The 18,454-nt window shown below is 45.4% G+C and overlaps 1 protein-coding gene across 8 annotated transcripts in view; it reads left to right on the forward strand.

The window, feature by feature from the left end:
• LOC109907909 (agrin) overlaps window positions 1-18,454 on the forward strand; it is a 271,660-nt gene that overhangs the window by 25,274 nt on the left and 227,932 nt on the right. The window lies entirely within an intron of this gene.

Consider the following 18,454-nt stretch of genomic DNA (forward strand, 5'->3'; position numbering starts at 1 on the left):
CTAAATTGATTCAACTATAAATCGTAGGTTATATCGACTAACTGTAAATTTGACTTAAGTTTATTTTATTAGTCATAAGTAAATGTGGTGTTGTTTAGGATAACTCTACAATTAAAGTTCATATAGCTAAAGTTGAAATTGGTTCAACTAGGAATATTAGTTATACTGAAAATGGTGAAGTTGACTTAACTGTCTTTTATTAGTTGAAGTAAATATGATGTAAGTTGGGATAGCTTGAAATGTAAAGTTGATAGAGCTTGAAAAAGGCCATGCACCTTTATCTCTGGAAATAATAAGTTGAAACAACGCATTTTTTTACAGTGCATAAGGGTCAAACAAACTCTGCTGTAATTCTAGCTATAGAATTAGGTGCTATTGGATATACACTATATATACAAAAGTATGTGGACACCACTTCAAATGAGTGGATTCGGCTATTTCAGACAGTTGTTTAAAATTGAACACAACAGCCATCCAATCTCCATAGACAAACACTGGCAGTACAATGGCCTTACTGAAGAGCTCAGTTACTTTCAGCCTGGCACCGTCATAAGATGCCGCCTTTCCAACAAGTCAGTTTGTCAAATTTCTGCCCTGCTAGAGCTGCCCCGGTCAACTGTAAGTGCTGTTATTGTGAAGTGGAAACGTCTAGGAGCAACAACGGCTGAACTAACGGGACCGCTGATTGCTGAAGCACGTAGCGCGTAAAAATTGTATGTCCTCGGTTGCAACACTCACTACCGAGTTCCTAACTGCCTCTGGAAGCAACGTCAGCACAATAACTGTTCGTCGGGAGCTTCATGAAATGGGTTTCCATGGCCGTGCAGCCGCACACAAGCCTAAGATCACCATGCTCAATGCCAAGTGTCGGCTGGAGTGGTGTAAAGCTCACTGCCATTGGACTGGAGCAGTGGGAACGCGTTCTCTGGAGGGATGAATCACACTTCACCATCTAGTAGTCCGGCAGGACGAATCTGGGTTTGGCAGATTCCAGGAGAACACTACCTGCCCCAATGCATAGTGCCAACTGTTTGTTGGAGGAGGAATAATGGTCTGAGGCTGTTTTTAATGGTTCGGGCTAGGCCCTTAGTTCCAGTAAAGGGAAATCTTAACGCTATAGCATACAATGACATTCAAGACAATTCTGTGCTTCCAACTTTGTAGCAACAGTATGGGAAGGCCCTTTCCTGTTTCAGCATGGTAATGCCCCCGTGCACAAAGCGAAGTCCATACAGAAATGGTTTGTCGAGATCGGTGTGGAAGAACTTGACTGGTCTGCACAGAGCCCTGACCTCAACCCCATCAAACACCTTTGGAATTAATTGGAACGCCGACTGCGAGTGAGGCCTAATCGCCCTACATCAGTGCCCGACCTCACTAATGCTCTTGTGGCTGAATGGAAGCAAGTCCCCGCAGCAATGTTCCAACATCTAGTGGAAAGCCTTCCCAGAAGAGTGGAGGCTGTATTCATATAGTTCTTTGCCGGCCTGCAATGACAACAACAGTACTCCTAGTCCACAATGTGGAAATGATAAGAGCACTGCATCTATTTTTACTAACATGAAAATGCCTTATAAGTAAGGAGGACAGAGGAATACAGGCAAATGAGATATGGCATCTGATACACACAGCCAATAAAAATTCCTACGGAATTCCCCTGTCCTTTATCCTACATGGTTCAATGCCAAACTTTTCAGGGCAGGTTGACATGGGCGGATCTTATATTCCTCACTTATTTTTCCTGTAAATCAGCTAGAAACTGTCAAGTCACAGGTCTACCATCGCCTGGGGGAGAAAGTTAGCAGTGGTTGGGTCAAAGTGCAGGGGTTAAGTTAGGGGCAGGCATGTGGATACCCGTATGCCTGGAGTTGTAAGAGTTGAAACCCTCTGGAAAAAAGGGGCGACACTTGAAGGAACCGAGAAGATTTTTGCTCTGCCTATTGCGACTCGTATGGCTTTGTTGGACTATTTGGTCGAGGTGTTTGCTTACCAGCAACAGCTAGATCCCTTGACCCTCCATTTGAACAAAACTGTGAGGCGTTTGGAGTGGAGGCATTTGGATGTGTGTGGCCCTTCTCTCAGACCTGGTCGTGTCTCTCTCTTTCTCTCCCTTTCTCTCTTTCTTTCCTTCTTTCTTTCTTTCTTTCTCTCTATCTCGGCTCAGTCATGTCTTTGCAGATTGAACTGGCTGCCAGGATGCTTGTGGAATCTTGATCAGGGCACATTTACATGGAGACAATGGAGGAAGTTCAAGTGATTTCTCCTTGCTTTCTCTCCCTCTCCCAGGCCTATTTCGCCCTCTTTGCCCCTCATTCCCTCCCTCTCCACCTCAGTCTTTTTGCCCGGATTCTCTCTTCTTTGCGGGTTGGTGTCTTCGGAGAGAGAAAAAGAAGAATCGGAGCTAGGATGGAGGAGAGCAGCTCTTCTACAGTAGAGGGCCCTGAATGGGCTTAGACTTCATCAGTACTAAAGAGGACAGGCCCCTCTCAATACCCCCATAATAATGAACTCCACACACATGCACACACGTGCAAGGCTGAACACACACAGGGCCACACACACACGCACATGCACACGCACACACACACGCGCACGCACGCACACACACACACACGCACTCCGGTTTAAACAGGCTGTTGGGAGCAGGACCTGCCTTCTGTCACTGTCTGTTTGATTACCAGTATACATAATAATCCTCCTTACGCATGTCATCACACCGTACATAATCATAAATTAGTATGAGCTTGATTTAGTATCATGTCCAGTGTCATACTCAGTAATTGGAGTTGAAATGCTGATACTCTCTGAGAGTACGTCATGTCCGTTTACGGTGCACTTGGCTTATAAGAATCACCGATACGACCTATACAGTACGTGTTAGAAGTCAAACAGTCCTCTACTTGTACCATGTACTTTTCAATTGGTTAAAAGAATTCAATCTTCCAGGAGGGATGTGATTGTCACCGGACGAGGGTGTTCTACTGAAGTCTGACGTGGTTCTATCAACACGTTAGGCTTGCCGCCTCAGCTGGCGTTCCAGCACCCGTATCATTCGTTCAGATGAAAACGATAACAAATCAGGAGTTCTCCTATCATACCGAAGGGCCTCGACATGTGAGGACTCCTGTCTTGGTAGTTTACACTCGTTGGATTACCTGAAGTCAGTCACCGCTGTTGTGTTTTTGGATTCTGAAGCTCCAATGTCAGTATCTCAGGGAGCTGAAATGAAATGTACCTTGCAGAACCTATCATAGGCTGGTACTCTGCACACGTCCTCTCGCGCTGCCCTGATGAGTGTGGAAGTGCTTGGTGCTACTTAGCCATGATACGATTAAAGCGTGAACTTTATTAAGTGCAAGTCAAGGAAGAGATAAGGGGGTGTTTGAAGCTCGCCCATGGGGATTGAGTGTGTGTGTGTACGTGTGTGTGGACATGGGTGAGAAGAATGGTAGTGTTTCTCACAGTCACCCCGGGTAGAATGAGTCAGACTCAAGCCTTCTGAGAATTCCTGGCTGCTTTTTAATTTAGCCCCTCTTTGTTGTCGGGCGAATTTCGGGAATTTAAATGTGATAAAACACTGTTGAAAGCGTGCTGGATATTGTATACCTAGCTGTATCTCTTTACAGAGAGAAATTACTTGTTGTGTTTTGTCATTTCCTTGCCTGTGGTAGGCAGCCATTATATTCTGTCCCCAAGCAGGCTGTAGTTAACACAGTAGGCCATGTCGTAAATCAATGGCCCCACCTCCATCTAGTCCTTTGAGATCAGCGCTCACAAAGGAAAGGAGACAAGAATACGAGGCTATGTATTGGAACTCAGCCTTTGTTGACTCCCAGGCCTTTAATGTTAGCCCCAGAGCCACCTGTCCTCCATCACCGTTGACAGTGTCACAAAGCCTTGGAGGGGCCAGCTCAATGTACACCTAGCCCCCCCAACATTTGTTTTTCCTCTTTTTCTCTGGTGTGATCCAGGACTGGGGGGAGGGGGCGTTAGAGAATAGCGCGATTAGGCCTCTCCCACCCCCAGTATTACCCTCTGGCCGCCCCAGATCAGGAACCTCAAGTTCAGGAAAGGAGAGAGAGAGAGAGAGAGAGAGAGAGAGGGGTGGGTAGGGTATAACAGATAGGAGTGGGACCATGGTTGCTCTGAAGAATCAGGCTATTGTTGCGGCCTGCTCATCAAACCGTAAATAGAGGTCTGAGAGGCAGGCAAGGGGGGAGAAGAGAGGGCTGGCATTGGAGGCAGGCACAATCCTTTCCTGTTCTCCCGCTCTCTCTTTATCTCACGGATCCTCTGCTCTGAAACTGGAGAGGAGGCCAAACTCCCGTTCCACATTTGCTTTCCCTTTCTCTTAAGCTTTGGAATAGGGTGAGAGGGTTTACTAGTCACATAGGCAAAACCAGTCCTCTCTTTTGCGTTTCTTTATATAACCAGCATGAAGGGGCTGAATTGCTAACACACACACACACACACACACAAACACACACACACACGCACACGCACACGCACACACTATTCCACCCCTGTTGTGCTGCTCTTGCCACACTTTGCCCAATTTGTCTCCTTGGAAACAGGGGTTTTCCAAGGGGCCATGTCTCAGCTCGCAGGGTTTCAGCCGTGGTGGGATCCAGGATCTCCTAGCTGCATGGCCGACCTTCCGGGAGGAACTCTGGGATTAGTCTAGGTAGAAAGTGGCATTGGTCTCTCAGAGAGTGAAGAGCGAGATAAGCAGAGGAGGGAGAGAGAGAGAGAGAGAGATGGAAAGAGTACCCTTTGCCCACCCCCTCTCATTCTCCGCCTGTACTGTGTCAGGCAGGTTCTCATTCACAGAGATTTTAAGTGAGGTGAAGTTATTGCGCTCCAAAGCGGAGCTTTAGAAGTCACTGCCACACTGCTTGAGCAGCCCCATTGTTCCGCGTACCCCTTTGTTGCACTGCATATCAGGTTAGCCGGGCTCGAGACACAGAAAGCTCTTAACTTCAGAAAGTGTTTAAAAATATATATATATGTTATAAACATTCTTAGATAATTATTACCATTACTGTTCATTATTAACTTTTATGGGGGATTTTCAAATTGCACTCCAATTCAAATTACCTGCCCGCATAGTTAATGTCGTTGTGTCCACATTACTCATAGGAGCAAATTCCAACACATGGTTAATATGTAAATCACTGCTAGAGCTGGGCATTATGGACAAAAATCCATAACGCGATAAATTGCCTGAATTGATGTGTCTACGTTTAACATTAATGTGCACCAGTTTGTATGCATTATCCTTTTAAACTACTACTAGTTTGAAGGTTGTAGGCATCAATTGTCCCATTAATAATCACCCATATTAGATCACTTATTTCATTTCGAACTTCACATTTCTCTGGTATAGGCTACTTATCGTAATGAACGATATCAGCAAAATGCCTGCGATCGGTATGGTCAATGTTCATAGTTTTTGGTTTATCGTCTCAGCTCAAATCACCGCCCTGCTATTTAGCCTGGAAATTACACGAGGTCACGACCTCTACTCAGCTGTAGTGAGGAACCATATGGCCGGTTGATGTTTGTTTTACAGGGGAAAACCTACACTGTGGCACAGTTCTGCGAGTAGCACACACTTAGCACACACTTCAGACATTCTTGACCAAACTCTTGTTCCAGGGAGAAACTGTTGTTGTTGCTGTGTTGGTGGTGGTTCTCCAGTCCTGGCTACCTGCCCTTCTATAGGGCTCAGTCTAGCACTGATAAACTCATCAAAGCTTCCAAATGAAACCAGTGTCCATTTTTGATGATCAATTATTCATGGATTCCTTAGTTGCTTGCAACAAGGAAGTTTGTTTTCCCACAAAGTTTGTTGTGGAGTACAGGCCACCCCTGCAAATGAAATGGCACCTACCCATCCCCCCCGTTTTGACGGCTCGTGGGCTGGCGGTGAGGGGGTCAAGGCAGGGCCAGACCAGACCAGACACTGATCCTGACTGGAGCCTGGAGGGGCTCATATATTTGACCAAGCCTTTTGTCTCCTAAGGACGTAGCTACTGAAGTCTAGCTGCTTCATCCAGAACACATTAGGACTCTTTTCACCAGACTATGGCCATTTCCCTTTCACTCTGCCCTGAAGGCCCTCTGCTGGGTTTTCTGCTGCTTGGTGCTTTTGCCGGATTTGCCTGTTGGAATTTAGGAATGGAATGCATCTTTAGCTAAGCCCCAAAATAATGGTGTATACTGTGTCCACCTCCTCCTTCACACTGAGGTTTATTTGAAAGTGAGAAAGAACTGGGAAATGTTTAACATGAGAAGATATAGGGGTCGGGCAACTGAGGGAGGGAGAGCGCAAGAGAAGGAGAAGACGGGCAGAGTCAAAGTGAGGAAGTGAGAAAATGCGAGAGAGGGTGAAGGGCGAGGAAGAGATAGAGAGCATGTGAGTGTGTGTGAGTGAAAGATTTACTTTGATATTCCCCATGGCTTTATCTCGCTATCTTCAATGCACCTGGCCTGCACACAGTCTGTTAGTTGGTCAAAGCTGTGGATCTCAGCATTAAGGGAATGGAGACCGTGACCCCATCCTGTGTCAACGTACTTTCTGAAGCAAGAGGCATTAGCTAGGGTCCTGCTATGTACAGTCTTGAGGCGCGATCCTCCAACTAGTTTTTACTGTCAGTTACAGCACTCAGAAGAAATGCACCTGGGTATAACAAAAAGTAGGGCTGGGGACACTAACAGACGAGTGTCCTTATCAATCATCGGTGATCTAGTTATGGGGATATTTACGGGACTAAAGAACTGAGACACGACAGCATCGAGCCTCCGGAATACTGGCAGTGCCCCAGCGAAAAGAATAACCGCATATCTATAAGTGGCCACTGAAGCAAATCGATTGTTCCCTGCATAAAATGGGGCCTTACGTTGTATTTGAAGTTTCTTAATGTTTCTACGCGCACGATCAGCAGTGCGCTATTCAAAGACTCCGGCAGCAGGGGTTAATGCCACAGCACGACTCTTCGCATTAGCATTCACAGGCTAACCGCCCCGCTAAGTGCTACAGTACCTTCTCGGTTGCTTAGGAATTGACACTTAGGTAATGAAATGTCCATGGCTGACAAGGGCACTTGATTGTGCTGAGACTGAGGGAGGGAGGCAGGGAGAGAGAGAGAGAGAGAGAGAGAGAGAGAGAGAGAGAGAGAGAGAACTGGGGAGGTGTCCAAGTGAACATTAAGCACATACCAGGCAGACAGGAGGAGAATATCTAATGGAGGTACTGGTGGGGCAAGCATATTGGCAGGAGGCCATCACCTGAGGATGGCTCTGCACTCTGCACTCTGTTTTTAATTTGACTGAAACCCAGACCTGTCTAGAATGTCAAGAGAGGTTAGCCAAGGTCTTCCAGTTAGGCCTCAGAACATTGAGACTTTGAAAGCACCCCCACTTGCAAATGAATGTGTGAATTCCTTATTCCGAGGCGCGTTCAACTTAACTACTTGTGTGTATTTCTATCTCCACAGTATTACACAAACCTTGTAGAGAAAGTGACTACTTAAAGCTCACTCACTGGCAGTACTTTTTCGTCCTTGCCAGGATTGGCAATTTGGGTGTTTGTGATATATTCTGTTTAAATAAACTTTAGGTTTGCAGACACATACACGTTTTTTTGTCTCCTTACCCGACTGAAGCACCACCCTTGAGTAGTAAAGCGCCTCTAGGGGAAGTTACCTGAGTATGAAGAGCACACTGTGCCTGTCTGCAGAGCTTCCCTGCCGCTGGGGTTTCATTACCTTCAGCCCTCCCCAATGAGTGACCCTTGACCCCTAACATTTTGACCCCTGAAACCCCCCCATGTTTAGTTATGATCTCACCTTCAAAGACATGCTATTCTTTTCTTGTTATGTCAGGCCAAGGTTGGGGAGCAAATGTTTTTTGGAACAGATCCTTCAATAGCAAAGCCAGTTACACATTAACAGGTCGCCAGATGCCCTTAGAGATTTCACAGAACGATTGTTATTGGTGATGTTGCTGTGATGCGTAAGGACTCAAGTTAATAATGAAACCTGAGGAAGGCCATTTTAGTAGATGTTTCGTGGGTCTTTTGACTTCGGGGAAAACATTCAAATTCCTTCCCATTCATGTTCTGTGTGTATGCCATCCCGTGTCAATGCAACACTAGTCATGCACTGGTGCTTTTCCTGACATTACTGTATCCCCCATAATCATACAAGATTCACGCATTCACCTCATGTTTAGAGTCACTGAAGCAAACATACACCTGTCATGCCTCTGAGGCAATGGGCCATTTGGATCTGAAAGTTAGGTTCAACTTAGTCTGACTTTTTGCTTTCTGTGCAGTAAAGCCCAATCTAGCTCTGACATAGACAATGCCTGATTTGACACAGGGACTGGTTTATAAAAAGCCACAACCAGATATGTTTTGTCGATACATTTGCTTGGCTCCTAGTTTCAGCACTTTTGACATTTTCCTATCATTTTCTCTATGGTTTCGTATGTTTTTAAGGCTTACTTGAAAGTTCAAAGTGGCACGGAGATGAGTAAGAAGTATCCACTACAGAATGCTGCGGAGGAAATGGGATCATAATAGAGGGAGTACTAGGTTTATGCTTCCACATCTTAAGCCCCCTGTTCAGCTAAAAATGGGTTTGGGTGTTTTGGTCTAAACATCAAACACTGAAATGGGGTTTGGGATTTAAATTGGTGCCTGTGTCATAGAGGACTTAACAAAACGCCGTGTTGTGTGGACACAGGTGTATTCAGAGCAACAGCGGAGGAATGGGTGAGCGAGGACAAAAGATGCATTTCAAACTGGACCATTTTTTAAAAATCTCTGAAATAGTGGTGGAGGTGAAGGGTGGATGTTAGTAGAAAGGGTGCAGCAGTGCGCTAGTGTTTCCCTTCCCCCCGTTTTCCTTTCTTTCTGTCTCCCTCCCTACCTGTTCCATTTGGCAGGCCACATACAAAAGCAAACTCTTGCTCCAGAGTTGACTGAATAGACGTAGGGAGTGTATTGAGCAGACAAACAGGAAAGGAGAATGAACAAGGTCAAACCTCAGCCTGACAATGGAAGAAGATGAAGTGGGGTGACAGATGCATTGTTAAGCTTTACATACTTCCCACTGGTCACTGTTTGATGTTTTGTAGTGTCACGGAAACCATCAATAAGATGGATCTGCAGAGGATGCGAATCTATCTCTGAATGTGTAAGATAATGTCATATTTAATAGCAGTTGCGGGCTCCATCAGGCGAGGGAACAGAAGCAACAGCTGGAAGGGAAGCTGCCGGACTGGGAGAGCGACCGTGTGTAAGTCATGTATAATTGCTGTGTGCGTAAGCGGACAACGCTTAGGCCTTTTTGGAGCTGACTTTTGTAAATATATTTGCTCTGTCTGGCCTTAAATATCACATTTGCATTCCTCTGAGCCTTTGTTATTATTTACAAATGGAACAAACCCCATCTTTGTGTGTTGTGGATACCCATTTGGCAAAGCAGTGCAGACTTTTGACTGCAAAACTATGGAGAGATGAGGATTTGAAAGAGAGTAGTAGCCAGTAGTTCTGATAGTGCTCAAATTCTTCAAGCTCTGTCAAGTTGGTTGTTGATCATTATAAAACAGACATTTTCAGGTCTTGCCATAGATTTTCAAGCCGATTTAAGTCAAAACTGTCACTCGGCCACTCAGGAACGTTCAATGTCGTCTTGGTAAGCAACTCCAGTGTATATTTGGCCTTGAGTTTTAGGTTATTGTCCTGCTGAAAGGTGGATTTGTCTCCCAGTATCTGTTGGAAAGTAGACTTGAAAAAAAAACAGTTTGTCCTCGGTAGAAACACTCGCTACCGAGTTCCAAACGGCCTCTGGAAGCAACGTCAGCACAATAACTGTTCGTCAGGAGCTTCATGAAATGGGTTTCCATGGCCGAGCAGACGCACACAAGCCTAACATGTGCAATGCCAAGCGTCGGCTGGAGTGGTGTAAAGCTCGCCGCCATTGGACTCTGGAGCAGTGGAAATACGTTGTCTGAAGGCGATGAGAACGCTACCTGCCCCAATGCATAGTGCCAACTGTAAAGTTTGGTGGAGGAGGAATAATGGTCTGGAGCTGTTTTTTATGGCTCGGGCTAGGCCCTTTAGTTCCAGTAAAGGGAAATCTTAACAGCATACAATGACATTCTAGACAATTCTTTGCTTCCAACTTTGTGGCAACAGTTTGAGGAAGGCCCTTTACTGTTTCAGCATGACAATGCCCCGTGCACAAAGCCAGGTCCATACAGAAATGTTTTGTTGAGATCGATGTGGAAGAACTTGACTGCACAGAGCTCTGACCTCAACCCCATCAAACAGCTTTGGGATGAACTGGAACGAAGTCCCTGCAGCAATGTTCCAACATCTAGTGGAAAGCTTTCCAGTAAAGTGGATGCTGTTATAGCAGCAAAGGGGGGACCAACTTCATATTAATACCCATGATTTTGAAATGAGATGTGAGCTGAGGAGCAGGTGTCCACATACCTTTGGTCATGTAGTGTATGTGTGGGGTACAGAGAAGAGGTAGTCTTTCAAAAATCGTGTTGACCACAATTATTGCACACAGAGTGAGTCCTTGCAACTTATTATGGGACGGGTTCAGAAATGTTTTACTATTTTTTAAACTTATTTAGGCGTGCCATAACAAAGGGGTTGAATACTTATTGACTCAAGATATTTTAGCTTTTCATTATTTATTAATTTGTCCAAATAAACCTAATTCCACTTTGACATTATTGGGGTATTGTGTGTAGGCCAGTGACACAACATCTCAAATTCAGGCTGTAACACAATAAAATGTGTAAAAAGTCAAGTGGTGTGAATACTTTCTGAAGGCCCTGTAACTGGTCTCTTTAGAGTGGGTGCACAAGTCAGACTGAAGGTGCCACGGGCTGAAAAAAACTCTTTATTATATACATCTATACACATATTTCAGGATTTCCAGAGTTAGATGAACTCGCAGATGTATGAAGGAAGAATCCAGTATTGCGGTAGTTTAGTGAGCCAATACTAACTAGCGTTGGCTCAATGAATGGAAGGCTATGGGTATCTGCTACCAGTCATTGTGCTAACACTAGTTAGCAATTGCGCTTGCGCTAGTTAGCAACTTCCTTCAAACTGCATGCAGAGACATAAAAATGGTATCTACAAGTTCATCTGAAGTAGTATGAATTGCCCCATTGCCAAAATTCCGAAGTATCCCTTTCACACTCCCTTTTCACTCCCTTGTCCCTCTGCTTCCTCCAGCGTGACATGTGTTTGCTCACTCCACAGTGGAGCGAGTGTTTAAATTGAGGCTATTGCGATAAGTTGCTGTGTTTGAAGGACGGAAACGCTGGCAGAGTGACTCAGTGTTTGCTCGTTTGGGTTTGTCACTCAGTGGTGATAAAAAACTGGACCAGAGAAGGAAGGAGAGGAGAAGCAAGCGGCCGGCTCTTTAACTCGGGTGGCTAATGATTTACAGAAGTTTAGGAAGTGACTCAAAGGATCTAGTGAGCCAGACAAAGAGCAGAGGGAGATTTAGGACTGCCCTGTTTACTACAGGTGTCTTTGTAACATCACGCAAACCCAGCCATTGACCAAAGTTGTAGCAGTGGTGGAAATAGTACCCAACTGTCATACTTGAGTAAATGTAAAGACACCTTAATAGAAAATTACTCAAGTAAAAGTCACCCAGTAAATTTCTACTTGAGTAAAAGTCTAAAAGAATTTGGTTTCAAATATACTTAAGTTCCAAAAGTACTTGTAATTGCTAAAATATAATTAAGTATTAAACGTAAAAGTATAAATCATTTCAAATTCCTTATATTAAGCCAACCAGACGGCACCATTTTCTTGTTTTTTAAAATTTACTGAAAGCCAGGTGCGCAGTCCAACATTCAGACATAATTTACAAGCGAAGCATGTGTGTTTAGTGAGTCTGCCAGATCAGAGACTGTAGGGATGACCAGGGATGTTCGGTTGATAAGTGCGTGAATTTTACAGTTCTCTTTAAACTTAACATTTACATTACATACATTTCCACTGCATGGGCTATTTGTGATTGATTAATTTCAAAGACCGCGAGGGAAGGCGAAGTAATTGTTTTTTCCCACTTCGATAAGTATTTTCTACATTACAAAACCCAATTTTCAGACTGAATTGAGCTCATTCTTTACACCACCACACGTTAACTGCCTGCATAGATCTCACTTGCAGTGCCTTCTGCTGCTCTTGCGCCTTCCCAGAAACCTCTGCTCCTCGGTGAAACCTAAGTCTTTGACATATGGTTTTCATTTCACAACATTTCCAATTGGAACTTTGGATTAGTGTTTGGTTTCCATTCCGACCATGGATCCCACCATTGGTGTGACCACTCTGGTCTTGATCCCATGGCAGTGGTCGGATAGAGGATCCCTGCCGACTTTCCCAAGGCTCGTAAAGCAGTCCCAGTGCTCCACCACTGCACAGTCATGAGCAGCTGCAGGGCTGGGGCTCCGTCTAGTTAGTCCACAGGCCACAGATTGGATTGCTGAACACAACTGAGATGGCAAAGTCCAAATCTTGAGTTCAACTTCCCTTGAGGTCAGAGCCTTGTTCATGTAAGACAATATGGATCAACATACCCTCTGTTGCTGAGACTATTGAGCTGACAACCTTGTCCAGGATCAGGTGTATTATGGCTCCCAGGGGACCACTGTAAAATACCCTCACTCAAAGTGGGCCTTACTGTGTTGTATCTTTTCATCTTTGGGCCTGCCTTGGCAGAATGTAAGACATTCCTATGTTTTTGCCGCTGCTAGGGAGACAGGTACCCCTAACTGCCAGCTGTATGAAACCACAGCCACTTGAACAGAACTCTTCTAATGTGCCCAAATTACCTCCCAGACTTCCAGATACTGTTGTCACTGTGGCCTGCCACAAGAAAACAAGCCTCTTCAAGTACTAGCTAGTACTGTATGATGTTTTTAATAAAATACATACTTCAGGCTCACTGGCGGCTGGGTTCTGTTCCCAAAGGCAAATGAAACACCCCACATTGGCAGTGATGTTAATTGCCTAGAAACTTTACAACATCGCTGAGTCCCTTTACCCCTCCCCCAGTGACCTCCCACTGTCCAGCCCCTCGCAACACACACACACACACACACACACACACACACACACACACACACACACACACACACACACACACACACACACACACACACACACACACTGAGGCCCTAGCCATGTCTTGGCCAAGCCTCATGGTAACCATGACTATCACAATGGGGACCCTCCCGCCAAGCCTTATTAACCTCTGCCTCTCAGAATCCTGTTTTTGACAGCTGGCGAGTAGCTACCCCTTCCCACAACATCCTCTCTACTGACCCAGGAAGTGCTCATTTCCCTCTGGAGTTGGCTCTAGGTGGCTCTAGGTGTTTGAGATCTTGGCTGTGGGCCAATAGTACTAACTGCCCTCCCTCAGCTCCTCTCCTTCATAAAGAAGATATGATAAGAAGTGGTTGGTGAACGTAAAATGGTGTGAACCTGTTGATTTTCTCACCCATTAGTGACAATTCTGTAGAGGAAACTACATTGGGAATCGGTTTAAGAATATTTGTACACAGCCGAAGGATCTTCACTCGGCCGAGTAGTGGGAGAGTGCTGTGGCTTCAGCTGGTGTCAATCAGAGTCGGCCTCAGGGCCGTATTACCTCCTGTCCTCCTGGAGTTCCAGTTGCTGCTGGAAGCTCGCCTTGCCTGAGCCGAGTCCAGGCTGGTGGCTTTCGCAGCTAATAAGAAACAGATCCTTTGCACATATGGTACAAATTGATAAAAAAAAACACATAGCTCAAGGAGGAAATGTTGCATTTGCAGCTGATGAAAACGGTCTGGAGGCACCTGTCAGTTTGTTAGTTTTGAATTTGAACCGTTTTTATTACAACGTCATGATGAACCGCCGTCAGCCGGACAGGTGTATGTTTTTTGTATGTTTGCCGCCCCACCGCAGCTATTGTGTTTCTAACCATGCACTTAAACCTATGAAATCATTTCACATTCACACGTTAACATAGGCTGTGTTGTTGTCATGGTGCGAGGCTCATGGAAACTCACCATTTAGTGAGTGTAGTTCCAAAAACTACTGCTCCCGACAGAGTTTATAGGGAAACAGCAATGTTTAGAGACCATTTCAGATTGCTATGTTTATCTAGACTGAGATAAGAACACTGGAAACTCTGGCGAGGTGTCCACACATGGCTTATTTGGTCATATTTGGGTTTGGTGTGGGACCCCAGTACAATTAGCAGTGTTATCTCTCAGGGACCTCTCCTGTTCCCTGTAGCTGAAACCACAAATCTTAAGATGGCTCCATCAAAGGTCAAGGGGTCAGATAAGAGAGTGCAAGACAGGATACATGAGACAGGATACATGATGTCACCGGGAGAATGTATGTGTGGTTTATTTTCCTTAGAGGTCGTTTGTGTGCTCGCTTGTCTTAGCGACTTAGTCATAGTCTCTCACAGGCCTCGAGATCCCATTTGCCATCCCCAATTAGATTTATAACCACAGGGTTGGCTCCTGTTTTGTTCTCCATTTTGCTTCATTGGCTTCTTTGTAAAAGTTTGCGTTTGCCAGAGAATTACTACTAACTCCAAACGCATTTTCTTTTGCATTCCTCATTAGCATTTCACATCCTGTAACATGATTAGATTCAACTGAAATAGTCAGTTAATTAAATGTACAAAGATGAGCAAAACGTAGACTCCTGCTTCGCTCAGCGGAAATTATGCCGAGCCTGAAACGGTCTTTCTTCTTTGAAAACAAACCCATGGCAGCATATCGTTGCAGAAATGTGATTTTGACTGTATTTGCTATGTAATTATGAGGACGTCGTATTTCCCTTGGCAGCTCATTTAAAAGCCTTCATTGTCATCGTGAAGCCTCATTAGCATAAGACCGGCAGACATGATGCTAATGATATTAGAAATGAACGGTAATCTAGGCGTTTAGGAAGGGGGGGGGGGGGTTCTGACACAGTAGGGAGAGAGATGAACCTGAGGTCTGTTTTTTTTTTTAGATGCTTGCCTGATAGTGTTTGGCTCCAGACTGATTTAAAAAAAAAATGTTCTCCGCAAGGATTTTGGGCTTGGGTTTAATTAGTGACGGATATAGGAGGAGAGGAGATGTAGGAAATGTTCTCTGTTGCGTGGCCTTACCTTGCAATACAAAACAGACTTTTCTGCTTTTAGTCGGAACGAAACCAAAGCTTATTCCAAAAAACACGAGGTTCAGTTCGCTTCTCCCTAGAAGGGAATATCTTTGACGTCTCTCATTTGAAAGATTGTATTTTTTGTGTTGTTGCTAGAGAGCTACAATGTACTGTTCCTGGAATTAGGATATTTCTGGAAGTACATAGAGCTGGAGAAAGTGTCTTTTCACATCCAAAAAACATAACTCAAACTTGCAGATCCATCAGAGGTTACACAATTAAGGCAAATGTATGTTTGATTGTGTCTGACATAAAGATTAGGAGTGTTTTTGCACGCTTGGCTACACCTAGTACTTCCTGTATCCATCCCCAACTCATTTGAATGTCTAATGTGATGCGAAAGCTGTCAGGCTTCTCACGCATGACATCTGTCAGTGCCTTTGTAATTAGCACTGCCGTCTTGGTAATTGTACCGGAGATTCTATTAGCGTAAAGCAGTCTTGATAGCAGCTATCAGACTATTTTCTATTTCTCCCTGTCGTTTCTCCTCAGCCCGAAGCGAGCTGTCAGTGATGGGATGAGAGTGCAACAGTAGGACGTCCTCTTAAACCCCACGTACACACAAACCAGCCCGTCGTGCCTATAAACATCTAAGACAAATGGCTGTTATTATCAGCAAAGACAACAGGCCACACAGGGCCTATTCATTACCCTTTAGACAGTGGTGGCCATCTTTTGGCCTCTCTCCCGCTATTCCAATGGCACCTGAGTAACCATGTGAACAAACAGCAGTCCGGTGGTGACTCTGCTGGGCGAGTGTGTGGGGTCCTTTTCGTAAAAGAAACAGAAGGAAACAAAGCACTCTGCAATGCACTGGTTCGAGCAGGTTAATGATTTCCTCGGTGCAGGACTTGTTTGCTGAGAGACCAGCCACTGGAATGCACTTGCAGTGGTTGTGTGATATGCATGTTACATGGGTATTGGCAGGGTTTGTATACAGTAAGCCTGGTTGCCGCTTCGCTGACGTGTGAGGCGTGTTCGACCTTTGACCCAGTCAGTATAGTATGTTTCCAAGGTGTGCTCTGCTCCGGAAGATGTCAGTAGCTTATCTTGGTTAAGCGTAATAGCATTAGGTGGTCTGGAGAACGGTGGGGTTAGTCAAGGACACACTTTGAAGAAGTTCCTAATAGGGGAATAACTCGCTGGGAGAATTAACTCGCGATCCCTTTCTCTTCCAGTGATGGCGGTAATCGATGGAGCCTCGTGGTTCAGGGCTCTCTGTTCAGTCGATGGTTTCCCAATTTGCTATATTACCTATGTATTCTACCATTAGCGATTGGAAGTCTAGGAGGAGATGCTACTGCGACTTCAGCCACGGGCTTCTTTTCTATTCCTCAGATGAATGGGGCCTGTCAGGCCCGCAAAGGGAGACGACTTCATCTTCCCGCGCGGGTAATTAGATCACAGCGACCACTCGCTGAGGAGAGAGAAAAGCACATTGGGCTCCTCACCGCTGAGGCCCCACAATGGATGAATCTATGCCACTGTAACTCGGTGTGAGGAGGAGAGTCAAGGAGAATGGAATGTTTTTTTGGAAATGCTGTGGAAATCTGAGTGGGGGGTAGAGGGGATGGGTCACTTCAAATAGTTCCTCCGGCAGTCCTTTGCCACTGACACGCCTTAGGTCTCCGTACGTGTCGTAATGTCAGTAAAGAAAATGTTTTCACTTCGTCTGGTTAATTTCTGTGGGATTCGGAGACGCAGGAAACAGCAGGGCTCCCCCTGGGGAGCATGGGAAGGAAAGTCCCATTAGCCCCCCTCAACCCTGTCCACTCCCCATCCCCCCACACTTTCACCACAGCCTCCTGATTCCCCTCCACCGCAAATGGTCACTGAAGCCTACCAATTCTGGGGTCGGAACAAGACAGTGCGTGGGTGTAGAGAAAGACAGACAGACAGACAGCTGGACAGGGAGAAAACCCCTTTACCCTTTACGCTCCGGTGTTGAGTTTCAGACACACAGCGAAGCCTCAGGAATACCGCCCTTAACCCGATTACCATGGCTCCTTAAAGTCCTAATCCTAATTGGCGGCGTGCGAATATGGATTTTGAAGGCGTCAGACATTTTCCCGGGCTTCAGTTCAGGCTCAATTGGAACAGGTGTCTGAAGCTCCACATAGACAGTTTTTTTGTGAGTGTGCTTCTCTGTACAATGCAGGCCTTATTTAGCAGAATACCTGTGTCAGGGTGCCTCCCCACTCCGAGTCCCAGGAGAACAATGGATTCCTTTCTCACTCCTCCTCCTTGTTCCTCCACTCCTCCTTCCCTCCCGCTCTGTTTTCCCAGAGCCCTACAGGCAGGCTTTCTTTTATTTTGATATGCATTACTGTGTTGTTTGTTTTTCATTGGTAGGGTCACGAGTTTTTGCTAACCATGTGACCTGATCGGCAAAAACACTGGACCCTAGTTACACATTATAAGAAGGATCTAGAACCCTGCTTACTATTGAAGATGCCAATATGTCTGCTCATTGACTCCTCATGGTATTGGATTGTTAAACTTATAGGCGAGCAATGAGAAAAACCAAGAAGAAAACCTACAGAGCTGTCATGGCCTGAGTGATGGATGTATGATTTGAGTTTGTGTTGCTTCTATGTATTCAGAGAGGAAATGGTTGTTAACCCCTGTTGAAACACACGCACACGCATGCACGCACACGCACACACGCACACACACGCGCACACACACGCACACACACACACACACACACACGCATGCACGCACACACACACACACACGCACACACACACGCACACACACGCACACACACACGCACACACACAGCCACACATAGCCACACACAGCCTGAGGGTACATGAAGTGCCTTCCATTGAGATCTCCTTGATTCATCAGCAAGATATTTCAACAGGTCGTGAGTGGGCTTTGGTCCTGAACTGCTGTGTCAAGTCCCTTCATGTTCCCCTGTTTTGTCTCTGTTATTTCTGTATAAACTCCATGTGTTTTTGTAGTCTGAAGTTCTTTCTGCAGGCTACAACAACTCACAGAAAAGTAACAGCTCCTACAGTCAGATAGATGCTGACTTGTTCTTGAGGGCTATCCAAAACCAAGAAACATGCCCACTCCTGAGAGATTTGAGAGAGTTATGGATGGAGATAGTAGACTAAGGACGGGTTCCCTGATTATTGTGGAATGAAGGTGGAACGCTGGATTTTGGAAGCGTACTGTATGCGCATCGAG

Source organism: Oncorhynchus kisutch, linkage group LG17 (assembly GCF_002021735.2).
Source record: "Oncorhynchus kisutch isolate 150728-3 linkage group LG17, Okis_V2, whole genome shotgun sequence".
Lineage (NCBI taxonomy): Eukaryota > Metazoa > Chordata > Actinopteri > Salmoniformes > Salmonidae > Oncorhynchus > Oncorhynchus kisutch.